General features: G+C 37.0%; 1 protein-coding gene across 1 annotated transcript in view; it reads left to right on the top strand.

The window, feature by feature from the left end:
* The first annotated feature begins 4,216 nt into the window (after nucleotides 1–4,216).
* Nucleotides 4,217–20,401, top strand: part of CYSLTR1 (cysteinyl leukotriene receptor 1) — a 37,721-nt gene continuing 21,536 nt past the window's right edge. Inside the window, exon 1 of the mRNA XM_008050148.1 lies at nucleotides 4,217–4,510. The gene's annotated coding sequence lies outside the window, so the exon portion shown is untranslated. The remainder of the gene's footprint in view (nucleotides 4,511–20,401) is intronic.

The following is a 20,401-nucleotide window of genomic DNA, read 5'->3' as shown; positions in this document are numbered from 1 at the left end:
CAACAAAATCCAGTACCCCTTCTTGATAAAAAACCCACCACACCTAAGCATAGAAGATAGAAGGAATATTCTTCAAAACAGTGAGAGCCATCTATGATAATCCCACAGCCAACATTCTACTCAATGAGCAGAAACTGGAAGAATTTCCCCCTAAGAACTGGAACAAGGCAAGGATGCCCATCTCATCCTTCCTATTCAACATAATGCTGGAAAACCTAACCAGAGCAATCAGGCAAGAGAAGGAAATCTGGTATATCCACATAGGAAAAGAGGAAGTTAAGCTATCCTTCTTTGTGGACAATATGATTCTATACCTAGAGACCCTAGGTAGTCTGTCAAAAGCCTCCTTGAATTGTACCCCATATCTTTAAATTTTTAAAAAAAAATTTTGAGGGAAAAAAGCCTCCTTTCACTGATAAATCACTAAGTATGGTGGTCTTCAACTCCATGTTTTAATTTTATTTCATTATAGAGAAGGCCACTTCTCTTTAATGGATCTGAATTTAAAGGCATCTAAGAGAGAGCCCTCACCATGAGCTACAGTCAAATGCCTGCAAGACTTATGCCAGCAAGTTTTGAGTAGCAAGTAGCAGGAGATGAGTAACTGCAAACTTCTTAGACACTCCTAAAATAACTCTTAGTAGCAGCCTATCTCTAATTACAGTACCATTTTCACTGGGAATAGCACAGTGATTTTTCAGAAAATGTTCAACCATTTTCCTTGGAAAAACCTGAACTTGACATACTATTACGTGCTTATAGACAATCTTTCTAATTAAAGAAAGGTGTAGCTCTCACTGAAGGTCTTTGCCTAATTCTTGTATTACTGGTTCTCTCTTGGAACAAAATATGACGTGAGAGTAAGTTCAATCAGACCCACTTTCTAGGTTTGAGGTTGCTAGCAGATTCCTTGGCAGCACATACCCAAGAGATTCACTGAACTTTCAAAATGACCCATCAACCCAGCCCACTTCCCCACCCATACTCATATCCAGCTGGACTCGGGGGCAAATACTTAGTAGAGGACTGTAAATCCTGAGTTTATCATAATCATTACATCTTCTATTAGTATAACTTTTTTCTTTTCATTGGATCTTTATGTATTTCTTCTCTTTTGGTCCTGTCAGAAGAAGAAGGCAAGAACCGTACAAATTCATACAAGGGCGCTCCTTCATTCATGCTAACCAGATACTCCCCTTCCCCCTCAAAAAAACTTCAAAGCTCACACATAGAGTCACATACACTTGGCATGTTTCAGCCATGCTCATAGATCCACACTGAGTAGAAATAAATATGTAGAGAGTGGAAATAAATCTTCTTACGCTTGACTGAGAGTCCAGAAATCTGTGTTATTTTCCCAACTGTAGTTCTTAAATATATGATCCTATACTAGTGATACCCTCTATCCCAAACCAGGTATTAATTTTAACATCTGTCCTAAATCTTTGCTGTTCAATGCAGTGGCCACATCCACATGCAACTATGCTATTGAGTACCTGAAATGTGGCTAGTGTAATTAAGGGACAGAATTTATTTCATTTTATTTCTTTTACATTTAAGTTTAAGTAACCATGTGTGACTAGTGGCTAACACATGGCTAGAGGTAACAGCACAGAAAAATATAGGGAGTAATTTACTTAGATGATGTGTACCATCTCTCCTAGGTAGTCTACGATATTCTGTTCAACAGGGATCATTGAAACTCATTCAGCATTCTCTGTTAGGGTGCCCTTCCCTCACTACAAATGACAACCCAAGGTTGCTTTATACCCACAGGGTAGGCCTGGAACAGGAAAAGGGAAAGTGCTGAGTACCATATTTTCATAACTACACTGATTTTGTTCACTGTCTTCATTTTCCATATGCTGGAACTAAAATATGAATTACAGCTATTCCAGTCTCTGTGAATGAGTGCATATGTGTATATTTAACTAGACTATAGATATAATAACACTTTTTATTCACCCTTCCAAAATAGTATTAGTATTGACTGTGAAACAATTTTATTCTTGGAGTAAAAAACATGACTCATTTTGATTTTGTGGTAAAATGAATGCATCTTGAGGAAGCCTCTTTCTCTCTGGCTTCAGTTTCCTCATATATAATATGGGAAAATTTGACTAGATTTACTTACTCAACTAACCAAACAAGGCATTGAGATAACATCTGAAGACACAATAATGAATATATCTGATATCAACTATTCTATTTAATATAAAGTGTAAACAAGATGATTTTTTCATAACCCCTTTCAACCATGATACTATGTAAGCTATGAAGTCTGTGACTCATGTACGAATGCTGTGTGACTGAAAATTCCTTAACCTTCTACCCAAGTCCTAGTTCATTAAGGCAGATTCCCCATCCAACTACATGTTATCCTCCCCCTCCTTCCCCATTCCCTATTTGGTCTTCTCAACCCCAATAAGAAAGTAAGAACTGAAAGAGTCTGGAAAAATGAGCAAGAGTGGAGAGATGGCAGCAGAGAGATATCATTCAGGCACATCAGTCTTTCCTAAAATGAAAGAAAAATGTGAGGTTAGACATAAAATAAAGATTGATGGAGAGAGAAAAGATGAAGAGGTGAGAAAAGGAAACAAGTAATCTGCTGTCAGTTATAGCAAATGTGGTATAAATTGATGTAGCTATGCAAGGCAAAGACCTATTTGGGGATGTGTGGAGCATTGCCCTTCTTATAACTAGGGAACCATGTAACAGCTAACGAAGGAAACAAGTAGAGGGATACACAGGAGAACAATAGGGTACACCCTCTCTGCCATGGTTATAGTGGTGCCTTCTTCTAGTCTCTTTCTATTTTCTTCATTTATTTTAGTAGGAATTACCCTTCTACCAAAACGGAAAATGGCTATAACATTTCAGACTGGAGGGGAAGTGATAATTCACTTCTCTCCCTTATAAATTTTCCCATAGATGTCTGGAGATTCAAACCCAGTTGAAGAAACACTGGTTAGAATGTCAGTTTAGTTAATAAAACTCAAGGGTACCTAATCTCAAATCAGGTGAAATAAAGACCAAAGTAAGGCCCAAACTTTACCTGTGCAATGACAATTTGTATACCTAACCCTGAATTGTACCCCACATCTTTAAAATAAAAAAAATTTTTAAAAACTCTCCAGGAAAAGATTAGAAAGTTTAGTCTTGAATCCAAACATTAACTTCTCTAATGCAGTTGGATAGCCTTTTCCCCCAACTGTCACTACCACAACCAATAATTCTGTGAAAAGACATAAAAACTCCAAGGGTATTAGAATCCTGGTCCCAGATTGACTGTGAGGTAATTCTGGTACTTAAAAATGCAAAGTTTGAGTAAATGACCTTGTTCCTGCAGCAGGTAGCTGTTTAGAAGCCTATTGCTAGATTCACATTTTACAAGTGCATGAAACTAGTTATTAACTATGGTTCCATGTGTATAAAGTATTAAAATCAACATATTTATGTCCATCCCCATATAGATCCTTCTTAATATAACTCAATACAACTGATATAGCCAGTTCACATCAGAGTCTTATCCATTTGGTTTGTAATATCAAGGTGCTGCCCCAGGTTCCAATAAGCACATACCAGACTGCTATGCCCCTATTCTCCAGAAGCCAGACTGAGCATCCCACAACGCTAACCTTAGAGCCTAGCCGAGAGCACTTACCTTGTTGCCAGATTCCTAACATGGCCACTGATAGCAAGCCAAATTATTCCAGATCATTTTCAGTAAGACAGAGGAAAAAACACTTTTAATTCAATGGAGGCAATTTATTGTTGTGGGGATTTCAGGAAACCAAGGCTAAAAATGCATCAGAGAGGAAAAGACTTTTTAGAATGTGGAAAGTGTCATAAAGGGGAGAGAGAGAGAGAGAGAGAGAGAAACAGAGAGATAAAATTTATCTTTCTTAAGATCAAGTTTCATGTAATGTCATTTATGTTAACATATACTGGTATGATTATTTTTTTCCTTGCCTACAAATGGTCTAACCACCCTCTACCTCCACCCCATCATAAAAATCAGAGAAAACTAAGCTAGACAGTGAACACTACTCCCTGCTTCCCATCTCAGAGCAGCTGAATAATTTTCTCAGAATTCTATTGCTGGAGCTAGAAATAAAAGCTCATTTCTGCACACAACAGCATTCTCTCTCCCTTTCTGTTGTCTTTTCCCCTCCTCCACTTTGCACCAGGAAAGCCAAACTCTGGGCGTTCCTTAAACAGTTAGAAGACTAATCCGAAAGAGGAAGAAGTATCTGTATATATTGGCTAGCAAATGTGCCCTGCCCTCTTGCCTCTTGAAATAGCAATAGCACAACTTTTCAAAGAAGTTTGCCTAAGGAGCAGCCGCTCTGTGAATGACGTGCACTTTTAGGACCCTCCAGGGTATCCATATTTACCAACGAAGATTAGCTCTCCAAGGGACTGGTGGATCGAACTTACTGAAGTCTTGGAGCTTACTTCTAAGAGCAAATGCAAAAGGACCCTAAACTGTGAACCTCGCAGTTAGCAGGTAAGGAGATTTGGCATTTCAGTGCTAGGAACAAAACAGTATGTAGTAAAAATCTGCTGATGGTAGATTTTATCAAATTCTCAGGACTTTGGAGATAACAAATCTGCTTTGCCTGCTTTAAATATGTCTGCTAGCATGAATTCTTTCAGCTTTATTTATTAGTCATATATTTGATCATCTAATCAGCCTGTCAACAAATATTGCTCAGTACTTCTGCTAGGGTTCAGTGTGGCAAGATTCAGGGGGGGCACTCCTCAACCCTCTAGCTCTTTACAATGAAATCAATGTAAAGAAATATAAGATATATTTTAAAATCCTATTTTAAGGGCTCAATGGAGTTTCTCTAATGTAGTGGCAATTTCCTTCAATATGGAAAAATATGTATAGAGACTGCTAAAGGTAAACCAATGAAGAGTAACATTTTCACAAGTTAGTTTCACATTCATTATCCCTTGAACCTCTCAACATCCTATAATTTACAAAGGGTAAGTGTTACTGTCTCCATTTTACAAATGAGGAAATAGAATCAGAAAGGTTAAAAAGTTTTCTTGAAACACACCATGCAACTAGAAATTGATGAGTTCTGACCAGAGACTGCAAAGATAAAACTCTCTCAACTATAAATGAATATATAGGAAATCGCATGATCTACTTAGTAACTTAGATATATCTGGCATAGACCAGGTTTACACAGAGCCAACAATGTATACATTTGAATCAAAATCTTTGGCCAGGAACATTTTTCTACTTAGCAGCAAAAAAACTGTTTTCAAGGGTAAACAAATGGATTGATGGGCTCCACATATTGAATTAAGTGATTCTGTCTTTTGGTATTCTGATTATTTTGAAACCTAGAGAGAAGTCATGGCATCATTTATCTAGCAGGCGATTATTTTCAAAGGAACAGTAACTAAACTCAAATTTGTGTATTATTTAAAATATAAATATAGATTTGAGATATATATCTATAAATATATTATATATACAATGCGTTATAAAATACGATAGACTACACTGTATTTTAAATATATTAGTAAAATGTGTTTCTAGACAATTTTAAGTTTATATTATCTATTGCAACAAGTCTTAATCACTCAAAAATATTTTCTGGTTGGGTACAGTGCCTCAGACCTATAATCCCAGCAGGCAAAGATGGGAAGATGGCTTGAACCCAGGAGTTTGAGACCATCTAGGCAACACAGCAAGACCTCATCTTTACAAAAATAAAAATATTTTTTTTAAAAATAAATATTTTCTGTTGTCTTACTATTAATGGCTCAATTATAACTAAAAGCCACCTATTTTTACATAATAGACAACTTCAAATACTTATTTACATTCAACCCCAAAATAAAAAAATCTGCTTCATAGTTGCACTGAATATTGACTACACTAGCCAATCAGTTCCTCCAGATGAAATAAGTCAGCCTGTGAGCCAGTGAGCTTAAATATTATGATAAGTTAAAGAGAGCTTGCAGACTGCATTTAGACTGAATCTAGAATGTTAGTGTCTTCCTAACCCAGATCATAAATTCTCATTTTCCACTAGCCTATCCCTCATACCCTTAATCAAAATTTTGATGAATTTAAGAGCTATTTATCTATGATGAAAGCAAGATTCTTACACAGTACAAAAAATTCTAAATTTGCCTTTGCAGCATCATTGGCTGATAATAAGGAAGACTAAAGAGAAAGCACCGATTCCTAAGGTACATACTCAACCTTGTGAATTTGATATCACAAAAGGTAACTCTTAATCTCCCAAGTAATATTGCCCTATATGCACTTTTAGTTTGATCCAGTTTGTTATTTCTCATGCTTCTATCTAAATATCTAAATTTGTTGTTACTCAGTTAAACAAGTATTGATCAAGCTCAATACAGTATGTAGCACAAAGTTAGGTAAGCTGCCTGCCCTTGGGGAGCTTATAGTGTTTGTGGAGATACAAGACCAACAGCATGTAAGATTATGAGATAGTAAGCCAATGTCATTTTCTTAATGGCAAAGGAGTTCAGAGAAGAAAGCAGTGCACTGGGTTGAATGGAGAAGGTTTCACAGAGGATAAAAAATATAGGCTTAAAAGAATATCTAGAATTTGGGACCATGCTGGACAAACTTGCTATGCTATGCATATAATAAATAGTCCATACAGCATGTATTGCTTGAATTCTATTTTTGTCACAGTAATGATGTCAGAAATATACTGTGTCTGGAGTGAGCTTAGCACCTGCAGGTTAAATTAAGAAGCCTGGTCTGACTAGGGTAAAGGAATTGAGTTGGAGAGTAGTGTATAACAGATCTGAATAAAAATTTAAGGCCAGATTATTAGACGTTGAATTTCAGGCACTTTCTGAGGTGACACTATTAGCAAACTATGAATAAATGAGAACATAATGGAAAACAATCTGAGTAGATAAATCTGACAGAACTTTATATTTATGTCAGGTTTATATTTGGGGAAAACTAAAGATAAAGGAATCATTTAAAGGGTGGAAGTTAATGAAACTCTATGCTAGGCTAATGACAGTAAAAATGAACTGGAAAGGAACTCAATATATATTTAAAAATAAAAATAGATGTAGGTTATATGTTTAGATGCAGGCAACATAGGAGAGGAATAAGTCAGAGATGTCTCTAATTTTGAACTTGTGGAATCTGGGCACTAGTGTTACTACTATGCATAGAAATAGATAACGTGGGGTGGAAATGGCTGAGTTTGAGGCGATGGCAAGAGTTCCAAGGAAATATCTGATAGTTGGAAAACAATGGCCCTGAATGTGAGTGACAAATAAGAGATAAAAACCAAAGTTAAATCTGGAGAATATAATAGCCAAAGCCATAAAAATGCCTTAGCTTAGAGAAAGCAACTCAAGGACTGGAACTTGTGCAGTACCTACATTTTAGTGCAAGAGAAAAAAGAGGGGCCCAAAGAAGAGCAAGCCATGGAAATCCTTCTTCTCCCCAGATGAGTCTTGAGGGAAGATACTTGGTTATTTATTTTGTAAACTTCCCCGCCCAATAATATCTACTATAGTGCCTCAGACATAACATGACTACTCAATAAATGTTAAATTTTCATAACATAAGCAGCATGAATAATTTTTTTTACTTCAAATTGTCTTCCAGCTTGAACTCTGTTTATAAATTCTGTACAAATTAACAGTAACTGCTCTAACCTATTCTGCTGCATGAATTTCAATGGGAGGAAAATTGGGCCTGAATAACCGGGAATCCATCCTTTCTTTAATATCTAATTAGCAGTGTATTCTCTGGCAAATTACTGATCATCAGTATTACTTGGGTCCTTCTTGTACCAAATGCAGTAATGAGCTGACAGGCATTTTTTTTAATCTGTTAAAATAATAAATATGAAAGCAATTTGAAAATACAAACCACCGTCCAAAGGGTTTGGTTTAAAGTTCATTCATTCCAGGAGGACAAAGCATATAACAAAACTGATTACATATGGAAGAAGCAAAACCAGCTACTTTCTCCTCCCTATACTACACCTCTAGGCCAGGGGCATCACTCTAAGTCTCAGAAATCTCAACCTACTCTTAGGACCTGTCAGGAAGATCCAGCCCTCTTGCTGCCACTAATCCTACAATACTTGTGCATACCTTAATGTGAATTCTGAAAGGAACAAAATATTCAAGAGTAGTATTTAAGAAGTACTTCTGTGAATATACTATCCACCTTTTTCACTACCTACTACGTTCACTAAGCTCAGTGATTCTTAGAATTAAATACTAATGATCAAAATAGTTTTTTTACACCAAGTTCTGAATATAATACAATAATCCACTACTTTGTCATAAAGCCACTTGTTCCTAGAGAACAACTATCTTGCTTCCAAGATCCAGACATCTAAATTCCAAGAAGTTAGAGCCAGGCCTTAGAATCATCCAGGAGCAATGACCTCAGAGCTTCAGGGGATTCCAAATTGCTGGTAATTAGGTAGAGACCTATACAGCTATCCCTAGAAGAATGTAAGCCCTCTTTGTAGCGTTTTATAAAAAGTTCAGAAGTACATAGGTTGTCTGTAACATATTTTTGCCAATTAAACTAGGGGTGGAAGTATCTCCTATTGTACACCCACACCTACACTCATGTACTCCTCAAAATATCTATTGCCTTTTTGTGATTTGAATTTCCCATCAAATCTGGTCTTGTGCACCATTTTAGTCTGATTACACAGGATAAAAATATTGTGGCACAGTACAATGCAAGGGGATACGTTGTGTCATTAGCTCTGAAAGTCACAACCTAAGGTCCCTTTGGGATTGTGTGTGGATTTGAACTGTTTGACCACAGAGTGGCCTGATTTGATATGATGTTATCCCCTTAAGGAGAAGTTACTGAAGAAGCAATACCTGAGAGTTGTCAGCAATAGATTATCATCTCCCCTGTAGTTTTAAATATCAGTGAGAATACTGCTAAGCATATCCCTGGAAATACCAAGTAAGAAAACTACTTATTGTAATTATAGGGCTACAGTGATGACAAAAGGATCTTTTTTCATCCTTCCTCATGATCTTTTATTATCATGGAGGAAGACCAGTGGGATCATTAATACAAGTCTAGTGATTTGTAGATTAAATCTCCATAAGGGATGGATAGCATTGCTCCAGTCAATCAATAACCAATGACTCAATAAACATTTATTAAATGTTTTCTCTGTGCAAAACACTGTGATAGGCTAGACTTTGGAGTTACAGAGCTAAAGGGAAAAAATGTTAGATTTTTTTCTCCTGCCCTAGAAGTGTTCACAATCTACCTAGGGAGACAAAATTCCTAAGTTGCATGTCAAAAAATGCAACTTAAAGTAGTGCAATAATGATTGCCATATTATTGGTACATATAATAAACAGCATATAAGTTCGAAAAGAAAGATAAGTGTGGGATGAGGTAGTCAAAGTAGGTGTCAGAAAGTAAGACCGGAACTAAGCCTAGTATGAGTAGAAAAGAGAATAATAAAAATTTACATTTGTATAGAGCTTTACAATTTACAAAGCACTCATATTTGTTAGCTGTCATTAATTGACGTATTCATTCAACAAATATTAGTAAGTGCTTTCTGTATCAAAAAATTAATACAGCATTGTCCCTAACCTCTCTGAGCTCAGACTTACAGAATGAACAGCACAACTAACTTTTTCCATTTGATAATAATAGGCTACATGAAGAGGAGGAGAAAGAACACTGGGGAGTTAACCAAATAAAAGTGGGGGCCCACTAAGCTGAACCCTCATAAAATCTGCTTCCTGCATCTTGCCACTGCTCAGCAGAAGTAGAGGAAGTATCTGCCTTGGGAGGTTGAGCCCTAAGTCGCAGCCTCCCCCACTTCCTCTTCTGCTTCGATCCTGCCTTGGTCACCTGACCACTGTTGGCAGTCCTCCAACACAGACCATCCGGTGAATGCTAATATTTACTAGAAAGGTAAAGGAAATCTTGGGGACACATTCAACTTAATAGAATCATAAAACTACATCCGGATACTGATTTAATCTTTCAGACTCTCCTGTTCGTTCAGTTCAAAATCACCCATTATCAGTCTCACCCAGACCACAAATAGCCAGATAGTCAAATGCATCTTTGAGTCTTTGAATTCTCTTTAATCTCTTTTGTAGGCCACTTTTGAATTCTTCTTTAGCCCAGTCAGACCACTTTATGTCTTGTTTTAAGGTCTTTGCCTTTCCTTCCAGCCCAAATGTGTGGATTCAGTCTACTCCACTCCCTTTCTTTTCTTACCCAGTATTAGTAAAACGTCCATCCATGAGTCATAGTACTCTGCATTCTTTTTTATTTTTCAGGTTTATTTTGTTTTATTTTATTTTAAAGTTGTGGGATACAAGTCAGGATTGGGAACATAAGTGGTTTAGGTACAGGTGAAGTTTTGGGCCTCCCATTGGACCTCATTTCACCTGGATTAGGATCAAGTCCTTTTACTGATGTTATGTGCCCTTCTCCCCTGGCAGTGTCCTGCTACTGCCAATCTCTTTTTTGTAGTATTATGACAGGTGTTCAGGGCCCACTTATGAGTGAAAATATGCAGTGCTCAGTTGTTTCTGTGATAGATCACTGAGTATAATAGACTCCAAATCCATCCAAGTTGCTGTGGAGCCCATATGTTTGGCTGCATAATATTCCCTTGTGTATATGCACCACATTTTTTTATCCAGTCCAGTTTCGATGGGCAGCACAGTTGGTTCCATATTTTTGCTATTGTGAATAAGCTGCAACAAGCATACGTGTGCAGGTATCTTTTTTTGTAGAATGATTTGAGTTTCTCTGGGTATATTCCCAAAAGGGGGATTGCTGAGTTGTATGGAAGGTCAATTTCTAGTTCTTTTAGAAATCGTCACACTGTTTTCCATAGAGATTGAACTAGTTTGCATTCCCACCAACAGTGTAGAAGCATTCCCTTTTTTCCACATCCTCACCAGCATCTGTTGTTGTTTGTTTTATTAATCGTGGTCATTCTTACTGGAACTAGGTGGTATCTCAATGTGATTTTCATTTGCATTTCTCTGATGATTAGTTAGGTTGAGCAATTTTCATGTGTCTTTTGGCTGCTATATGTCTTCTTTTGAGATGTTACTATTTGTGTCTTTTGCCCATTTTTTAATAGCGCTGTTTGACTTTTTTCCTTTCGGCACATTGAGTTCCTTGTAGATCCTGGATGTTAGGCCTTTGTCAGATATACAATTGGCAAATATCTTTTCCCATTCTGTGGTCTGTTTTCCCACTCTCTTGATGGTTTCTTTTGCTTTGCAGAAGATTTCCAGTTTGATGAGATCCCACTTGTCTATATCTTATCTGTTATGACATGGACATCTGAGGTTTTGATCAGGAATTGGTTGCCTATTCCAATTTGCATAAGGGTGTCTCCTGCGTTTTCTAAGATAGACCTGGAAACAGTAATACAACAATTCATATGGAAACAAAAACAACCACAAATAGTCAAAACAATCCTCAGCAAAAGAAGCAAAGTGGGAGGTATCACACTCTCAGATTTTAAACTTTATTGTAAGGCTACAATAATCAAAACAGCCTGGTATTGGTACAAGAACAGGCATATAGAACAATGGAACAGGATAGAGATTCTGGAAACAAAACCCTCATTTCTCAACCAACTTATCTTTGACGAACCTCCACCAACAACCACTAGGGGAAGAAGAACCTATTCAGTAAATGGTGCTGGGAAAACTGACTGACCACATGCAGAAAAATGAAACAGGACTCCTACCTATCACCATACACAAAAATCAACTCCAAATCAAAGACCTAAACAAAACCTCAAGTTTCTTTTTAATAGACTCTACCCTCCTAGAAGTGTTAGCATCTTACTACCACTTTATACCATTATTTTTATTCCTACACAATAGCACCTGTATTTCCACACCAAAACATGCTCCTTCCACCACCCCCTAGACGCCCACGCTGGGGAGTTAAATGCTCTGTTACTTAAAAGCATTTAAAACCACAGAGTTACTCTTCCATTGTTGCCCAATTAGGAGAGAAAAAGAGTAAAAATGAATAAAGCATGTTCATTGCCATTAATGAGCTCACTGTCTAAATGAGTGTTATAGTCATCTAAGCATAAAGAGTAATGACAGCACTGTAACAAAGAAAAGAATAAAACTATGCACATGGGAGTATTCATAGAAAATGATAACCATCCTGAATCTTGAGACATAAGTAGAAATTCACCAGGTTCACCTCTGATTATGTAAGGCTAAAAAAGAATGAATACATCATCTTCAAGTAGCCAAGGCATGACAAGAGAAGAATCCTGAACTAAATTGGTAGAAAAGAGAAGGTCAGGAGGTACTGTAAAATAAGAATTGACAGAACTTGATGGGGGATCAAATAGGGGTGGGGTGAAGTCAAAGATGACTTCCAGGTTCTATGTCTGAGTGATGAAAAGACTATTAGTGCCAATGGAAAAAAAAAACAGAACCGGCTCGGTGGCTCAGCCTGTAATCACACGCCTTGGGAGGCTGAGGTGAGTGGATTGCCTGAGCCCACGGGTTCAAGATCCGCCTGGGCAACTTGGTGAGACCTCATCTCTACAATAAATCAAAAAATTAGCCGGGCGTGGTAGCGTGCGCCTGTAGTTCCAGCTACTTGGAAGGTTGAGGCGGAAGGATCACCCGAGCCCAGCAGGTCAAGGCTGCAGTGGCCGGGAGCGGCCACTACACTCCAGTCTGGGAGACGGAGTGAGACTCCAACTCAAAAAAAAAAAGAAAAAAAAAACAGAAAAGTCAGTTCAAGAAGGTAATTTGGGAAAGAAGGATATACTTGTTTTTAAACATGCTAAAACTAGGAAAAGGACAAGCAATCTAAGTAGAACAATCTAATAAGCAGCCGAAAATAAGAGACAAAAGTTCAGATATGTAGTTTGTGACTGAGATGGAGTTTTGAGTCATTCACATGAAAGTGATCTTTTTAAACCATGAAAGTTGATAAATAATCCAAGGGAAAGAGAGAAGCAAAAAACTAAAAACCAAACCTTGTCATTTCACAGATTTTGGCTGCACTGAAGGCCTCAATTGGCTATCTGAAAAATACTTCATTGATGAAGGAAGATGAAAAGGAAGAGTGAGAATGAGAGCAGCAGTGTGGTTGTAAAACTGGTCTTATGGTCATTAATGTCCACGTTTTAGTCCCAGCTCTGTAACCATCTCTGTGTTCTTGAGCAATTCATCACCACTACACTTCCATCTTCAGGTTTGGTTTGGTTTTGTTTTTTCACATGTAAAAGTCCATTAGAACAGGATTGCAAAGATTCCTTCTGTCTCAAATTGGCACCTATTCTCAGAATAACAAAAGGCACTTCCTACTGACATTGATGAAAAATATAATTTTATTTTTTTTTAAATAACATCGAATCTCGCTAGCTGTTGTGTTCCTGCTGTATATGCAAAGTACTTTGTTAACCACTCTAAAAGAAAAATGGGGAAGTATAAGGGAGAGTAAAATAGTTGAATGAGAAGATATGAAGATATAATCCCTGCTTTCAAGGAACTTGGAATCTAGTTGAACCTACTGGCCTCACTTTCAACTGATCCACAGTAAATCATAACACAGCTGTCACACTTACAATTTTAGTTGAATGAGAAACAAGCAACTTAAATTTAGCTCTCATACAGAGTTGTGCTCATTAATTTTTTGCTGTGGTAGATTGTTCTGAAAAAAAAAACTGTCACTTTTTCAAGACTTATACCAGAGGAAAATTAAGAAAATAATGCTCTAATGTACCTTAATAAAGCAACTCTGATATGATTTAGTCAGGCACTAAATATAAAGCTCCATGCTAGGTTCTGCAGAAACTATACATACTAATTAGTTCTGAACTTTTTCTTCAAGAATCTGTAATTCAGTAGTAGATACTAGGCAAATACATAAATTATTATTTTTAAAAAAGTAAAAAGAAGAAGTAGAAATACAAAGTTAGTAGAAAACAGAATGCTGTACTCTGTATTTGAACCATCAACCTCCCTCATCAAGTGTTCTCTGTGGTTCTAACATCCTGAGAATACACTGTCATTTTCCCTCCTAATTCTTCTTCCACATCTGACCTTTCTACTAACCCTTTCCTCACAGTGTCCTCTGAAACTCCCTTGCCCTCTGGAACTCCCTTTCCTACATCCTAACCCGCTTCAAATAATTCTCTCACCAATTCCTTGTCTTTAATGAAACTTGGTCCTTCCCATCAAAAGTAAGCTGCTTATTTTTCTACATCCCATGTACTGTGAGACAAAGAGTCTGTTGTCTGTCTCCTGGCTCCCTGGTGCCATTTCTAAACCAGTACTCTTCTACCATAATGCTAAATACCATTCATTCATGTCACCCTCTAACCTTCCTTATTAACACCATCTATAAACCTCCTAGTTATTTTTTCCTAATTTGATGAATATTTGGCACTTCCCTCACAGTCATTTATCCTTTCTACCCCACATCCTATTATCACCTTGGTAACTTCATCTTCCGTGTGAACAATCCGGCAAACTGACTTCAGATTTTCTTGATCACCTTATCCAGAACAACGTCCATTCACATTACATCTTGGTTACTCATTCCATGGCTGCACCCAGGGCCTTATTCATCACCACAGAACTGAAATTTTAACTCCAACTTACCACACTCTGACTACAGCTCCTAGTCTTTCAGTTTTCTCACTCTCCTAGTCCCACTACACCAGTTCTTACATCTCAGTAAGTCTTCAAATCCCTCCCTGTTCTGCCAAGCATTATTTTAACTCTTGACTTTTTAAATCCATTGTTCTTTCATATCATTTGCTCTGTGGCCTCCAGCTTAGATCAATTTAAGCATTTGTATTTTTTCTCTCCTACACCCAGGCTACTGCTGAGCACTACCACAGAATCATGCAGACTGTAGCTGTTGAAAATAACACTCTCAAACTTCAGTTGTGCCTTCAGTCCCTTCTGAGTCATATTCCTCTCCTGTTCCCCAGAGCTACTATTCAAACCATCAACCTTCAGAATTGCTAAACCCTAATGTCCTCTTTTTCTCATCAGACAACATTGTCTCTTACTTCATCAAGTAAAAGAACATTAAGCCACTCAAAGATGAGCAACCTCTATCTTAGTGGCTCCAATTCCTCTTTCCCTTACATGTCAATGTTCTTTTCTCACTCTGCATCCTCTAGTAATTCTTCATTCCTAAGAGTATAAACTCAAATTCTCTAGAATGGCAAATAACATCCTTTATGATACAATTACTATATTTCTTTCCAACATCATTTCTAACTTTTAAACTCCATACTCCAACCACACACGAACATACACACCCAAATACACACACATGCACACATGCATACAACTTCCATCTTATATTTCAACTTATCAATATGTTCCCTAAATATGCCAGGCTATTTCACCCCTCCATGCCTTACTAATTCCACTTTCTTCCCCTGCCTAGAATGTTCTTCCCCATCTGTCCGACCCCTCTCTCTTTTATAAAGCCTTTTCTCACATACATGCATCATTTACTACTTCCACTCTTTGTGTCCTTTATATACTTCTATTGCAGCAGCTGTAATGATGCAGTGAATTCATATATTAAAATAACTGTGTCTCCTTCCAGTAGATGTAAGCCCTTCATGAGCAGGATCTGTGTCTTATTTGCCAAATATCTAGCACAGAATTAACACATATTAAGTAGCTAATAAATATCTATCAATATAACTAGTATTTCAAATTAGCACAGAGGATCAGCAAACTTTTTATGGAGGAGGTGATGTAAGCAATTGTCTTAAAGATGGTTAGAATTACATCTGATAGTGATGAGGACAAAGGATGTCTTACATATGACAAAATGGCCTGAGCGAAGGAAAAGAGACTAAATGAGGGATGCAACTCATCATTGGTTCATTTATATGATATGCATGTAGCAAACAATAGAAAAGCAAGTCTATAAGGTTAAAATAGAATGTTGTTATAGTCTTAAATAGTTCTCTAAGCTTAATTAATTCACTGGAGGCCTGTTTCTCCATTTAGTCTGTTTTATCACTTATATTGGATTATTCTTCTTAAAGCACAATGCTAAAGAAAGTTGTAATTTCTAATATTCAGTAAAAAGTATTCCCATTGGTAAACAAAAAGACAGCAAAAATAATGGATTCATCCTTGACTTCTACGCACTCCTATGCACAACAGTTTAACTGCCATGATTTGTAGTAGAATATGAATTTGTCTTATGTCAGCGTTTAGTGAAAGGCCCTGTGGAATCTGCAACTTAACAATGTGGTATAATGAAAATAGCACTCGACTATGAGTCAGGTGTTCCTGGCTCTGCCACTAATTCTGTGAGTTTCTTTCAGCAGTCATTTTATCTTTCTGGGTCATAGGGAAGTAAGGTTGGATTAGATGTTTCCTAAGTGTTCTCTGGCTCTAACATTCTATAAAACCAAGTCATTCGATCCTAAGCAGATATTTTTATAGCCACTTCTGGTAGTTTCCTTTCACTGAATAGCTCTGTTTAAGAATTGTTTTCAGTATCCTGACATATACTACTTTTTATTGACCTGGTTCATCTTACAGTTGTGTGGGGACATAGCTTTCACTCATTTTCATATTATTCACTCTGTGATCATATCTGGTCTCAAATCCTCACAAAAGCCTAAACACGGAGGACACTGATAAGTTACTCTTTGTCATACCATTTCTTGCCCGGGTAGCACTGGTAGAATTTTTCTAAGAATTCAATACATCTTAGGGAAGAAAATTCTATATAATTCTAACAGATTTACAGTAATAAAAGGGAACCTGAGAAGTAATTCAGTACAGTCTAGTGAGATGAGATTTATATTTATACTTTTTCTTATAGATGATCAGGAGCTTCTTAAGAGGGAGAAGGTGTGATCAATTGCCAATATATGAACAAGTTGAAGCTTGCTTTCCACATTTATACCCAGTTTTTATTAATTCTCTCTCTCTCTCTCTCTCTCTCTCTCTCTCTCTCTCTCTCTCTCTCTCTCTCTCTCTCTCTCTGTCTCTCTCTTTCTCCTTGCAAATAAACAGTACATTTCTTGCATTTCTTGACTGGTTTTTGACAAACTATACAAACTTATTTGGCATTCGCCTTAGTTACATCTTCTATCTCATTTAATTTTTCAAAGTTATTCTAAATCCTGATCCCAGTTACCAGTTGGGTATATCTGAATGAAATAATGATTCTTTTTCTTTGCCTATTATTGAGGATATTAATAGCACAATAGTAGGCAAAGGCCAACTCTGTGAAATATGGCTATATCACTTCCAGACCAACATGGACCGGGCATCATCCTCACACATGATTCCTGGAACCAATTCTATGCCAACTAGTAACACCTATTGCGAACTCATCATGTCCAAGCCCTGGGTTAAGCTTGCAGAAAACATGAAGTTGAGTGAGGCCTGATCTCTGTCCTAAAGAGCTTCAGTGAAGAAGAGCTGAGTCAAATACATAAATAGACATAATAGAGGCTTAGAAAACATTTTTAATGAATGCATATAATACTAAGTAAAAGTAGTAAGTTTTATTGTTATACCAAATTTTCCTGTGCTATGAAAGATAAAATTTAAAGTTGTGATTCAGGTTGGTGGGTTTTTCTCCATAAATCCATTTTAATTTTTCTTAATACTTCTTAGTACTTAATATGAACTGATTTTGTGAATATCTTTATCAATATCTTTCTAGATATAAAAGTTAATTTTAGAGGCTCCATTTCAATCCTTATCTTTTAAAAATTTCAGTTGAGCCTCAGTAAGTCTAACTGAATTAATTAAATTAATAGTTTTGTATAATTAGGACAAGACTCAGTGGACATTTCATTGTATTCTATTTACGAAAAACCATAAACCACTAATCATGTAATCAAAATCAATTTAATTCAATACACTTTAGTTCACTTAACAACTTTTTATATATCATTTACTTGCTTACATAATCATAAGACCACTTCCAATTCACTCTGCTCACTAAGAGCAGATACCTGGCTGTGTATCCCTGAAAGAAATGTAAGTCCATTACTGTTTTCTGCAAATACTGCTCCACATCAAAGGTACCAAATATCAGGCAACTGGATGTTATACGGTTTCCCCATTGGGTGCTTCTTTAACAGCACCATGTGCCCTTTTTCAAGAGCTTCTTTCAGTACTGCCCTAACTTGCCTTTACCTAGGAAACTCCAACTACATTCCCAGATTTTGCTATAATTTGGCCTGGAAACCTCTCCTGGACTCAAGTCAAAGGTCTCTGATAAACCCTTTCTGTTGGAGCATTTACATGAAGACCCTACACTTTTTCACTCCCATCTTGCCAGAAAAAAATGCCTGAGATGAAATAAACATCCACCTGAAGCACCTTAACAAATGACCCCCACATTTCTATTTATAAATCCATGCTTCTACTGCTGCCACTCTTGCAGATTTTTCTAGGTTGACTTTGAACTTCATTTTCCTCCTTAGAAAATCCCTCTTAGATATTCCTTCTTTGGTAGGCAGAATTATAAGATGGCCCCCAAATTTCTTGATTAATTTACTAATTTATTGATTTTTAAGTTAATCAAAGGAAAGATTACCCTGGATAGGCCTACTACTCAGATGAACTCTTTAATAGGAGGTCTAGAGGTCAAATAAAGAAGTCAGAGAGGTTTGTAGAACAGTTGTCTCTCCTGATGATCTGAAAGAAAGCAAACAGTCATGTTGTAAGAAAAGGTCATGTGTCAAGGGCCTGAGGGTGGCCTCTAGGAGCTCAGTGTTATCCCTGGCTAATAGCCAGTTTTAAAAAATGGGATGTCAGTCATACAACTGCTAGAAATAAATCCTTCCAACAACCAAGCATCTTAGAAGAGGACCCCAAGCTTCAGAGGAGATTGCAGTTCTGGTTGACGACCTGATTGCAGTTTTGTGAGACCATAAGTACAAGATCCAACTAACCTTTACCTAGACTCCTGACCCATAGAATCTATGAAAAAAATAAGTGAGTGTTGTTCGAAGTTTGTGATAATTTGTTACACAATAGAAAACTAGCATACATTCTTTCTTTTTTTTTCTTTTTATGAATGATGATTGTCTAAATGGGGGCCAGAAAGTGTGGTTAGATGCTTAAACTCTTGTGTTTTGTTTATAAACTCAATATTCTATTATATATATATTTTCCTAATTACCTAACTAGACCTCTTAATTACCAATCAAATTGTCATTTTATGAACTTCATTCTCTTTGGTCTTTTGGAAAATTTCAAACCAATGGCCATATTCTTTCTTAAAAACTACTCCTATGGCTTCTACAATACTACATGTCTGGACCAGCCGGGGTTATTGGGGTACCTGAAAGAGGGAGTGGAGACATAAAAGGAACACAAGACTCCTTTTGCTGCAAAGGGAGGGCACCAGGGCTAGTCCCCGAGTGACCCCATTTCTCTTTATTCTAAAGTTTTTATACAAGCACAATACAATCAGGCATTCAAACTTCCCCAATCTTCAACATTAAGCTTCCTCTCTATCAAGAAGTGTCTGTACCCTGACTCAGACTGTTCTGCCCACATTTCATATTAGTTTTGTCCTTGGCCAGCATTTTCTGTACTTTGTAAGACACATACTGTTCTTATCTGGACTCTGCTTTTCTAGGTAGACTGTTTCATGCTTTAACTATTTAGTCCCCGACATCTACACATTTTTCATTTTTTAAAAATCTCTTTTACTGTTTTGCTGTCTCCTCTCCTTTATTATCTTCATTCTACAAGTGAAGAAACAGTATAAGAAAGGTTAAGTAACTTGCCCAAGGTCACACAGCTAAGTGAAAAAACCATGATTCAAACTCAGACCTAACTTGATTCAAAGGCTGTTGTGTTTTTTGCCACTATATCTACATTGTCCTTGCCCTGTTAGAATTTTTTTTACACTTATTGGTTTATAATAAAGAATATTACAAAGGATACAGATGAAGAGACATGTTCGGCAAGGTATTTAAAAAAGGAGGGAACAAAGTTTTCATCCCCTCCCTGGGTGTGCCACCCTCCAGGCACCTCCACATGTTCAGCTATCCAGAAGCTCTCTGAACACAGTCCTCTTAGATTTTAATGAAAGCTTTATGATGTCAACATTTTCCCCCAGGATATGGGACAGACCCTCTAGAATAAGGATTTTTTTGACCCATGCTCAGATAGGCAGGGGAAGATTAGAGTCCTATCTTGGGGCAAATGAAAGGAGGGCAGGAGAAAGTGAGAGAAGTTCTGTTTCCTGAGGCTTAAAACACCCGGTATTACAGCAGAAGAATGCAAGAAGGACCACAGGAGTAATGAGACAGGAACTATGGGGAAGATATATATATATATATACATCTCACAGGCCGCACCTTAGTTTTTGAACACATATCATTCA

Source organism: Carlito syrichta, unplaced genomic scaffold (genome assembly GCF_000164805.1).
Source record: "Carlito syrichta isolate Samal-C Ts95f unplaced genomic scaffold, Tarsius_syrichta-2.0.1 Scaffold143083, whole genome shotgun sequence".
In the NCBI taxonomy this organism is placed as follows: domain Eukaryota; kingdom Metazoa; phylum Chordata; class Mammalia; order Primates; family Tarsiidae; genus Carlito; species Carlito syrichta.
The sequence above is the reverse complement of the archived record's forward strand: the minus strand, read 5'-3'. Positions and strand labels throughout refer to the sequence as shown.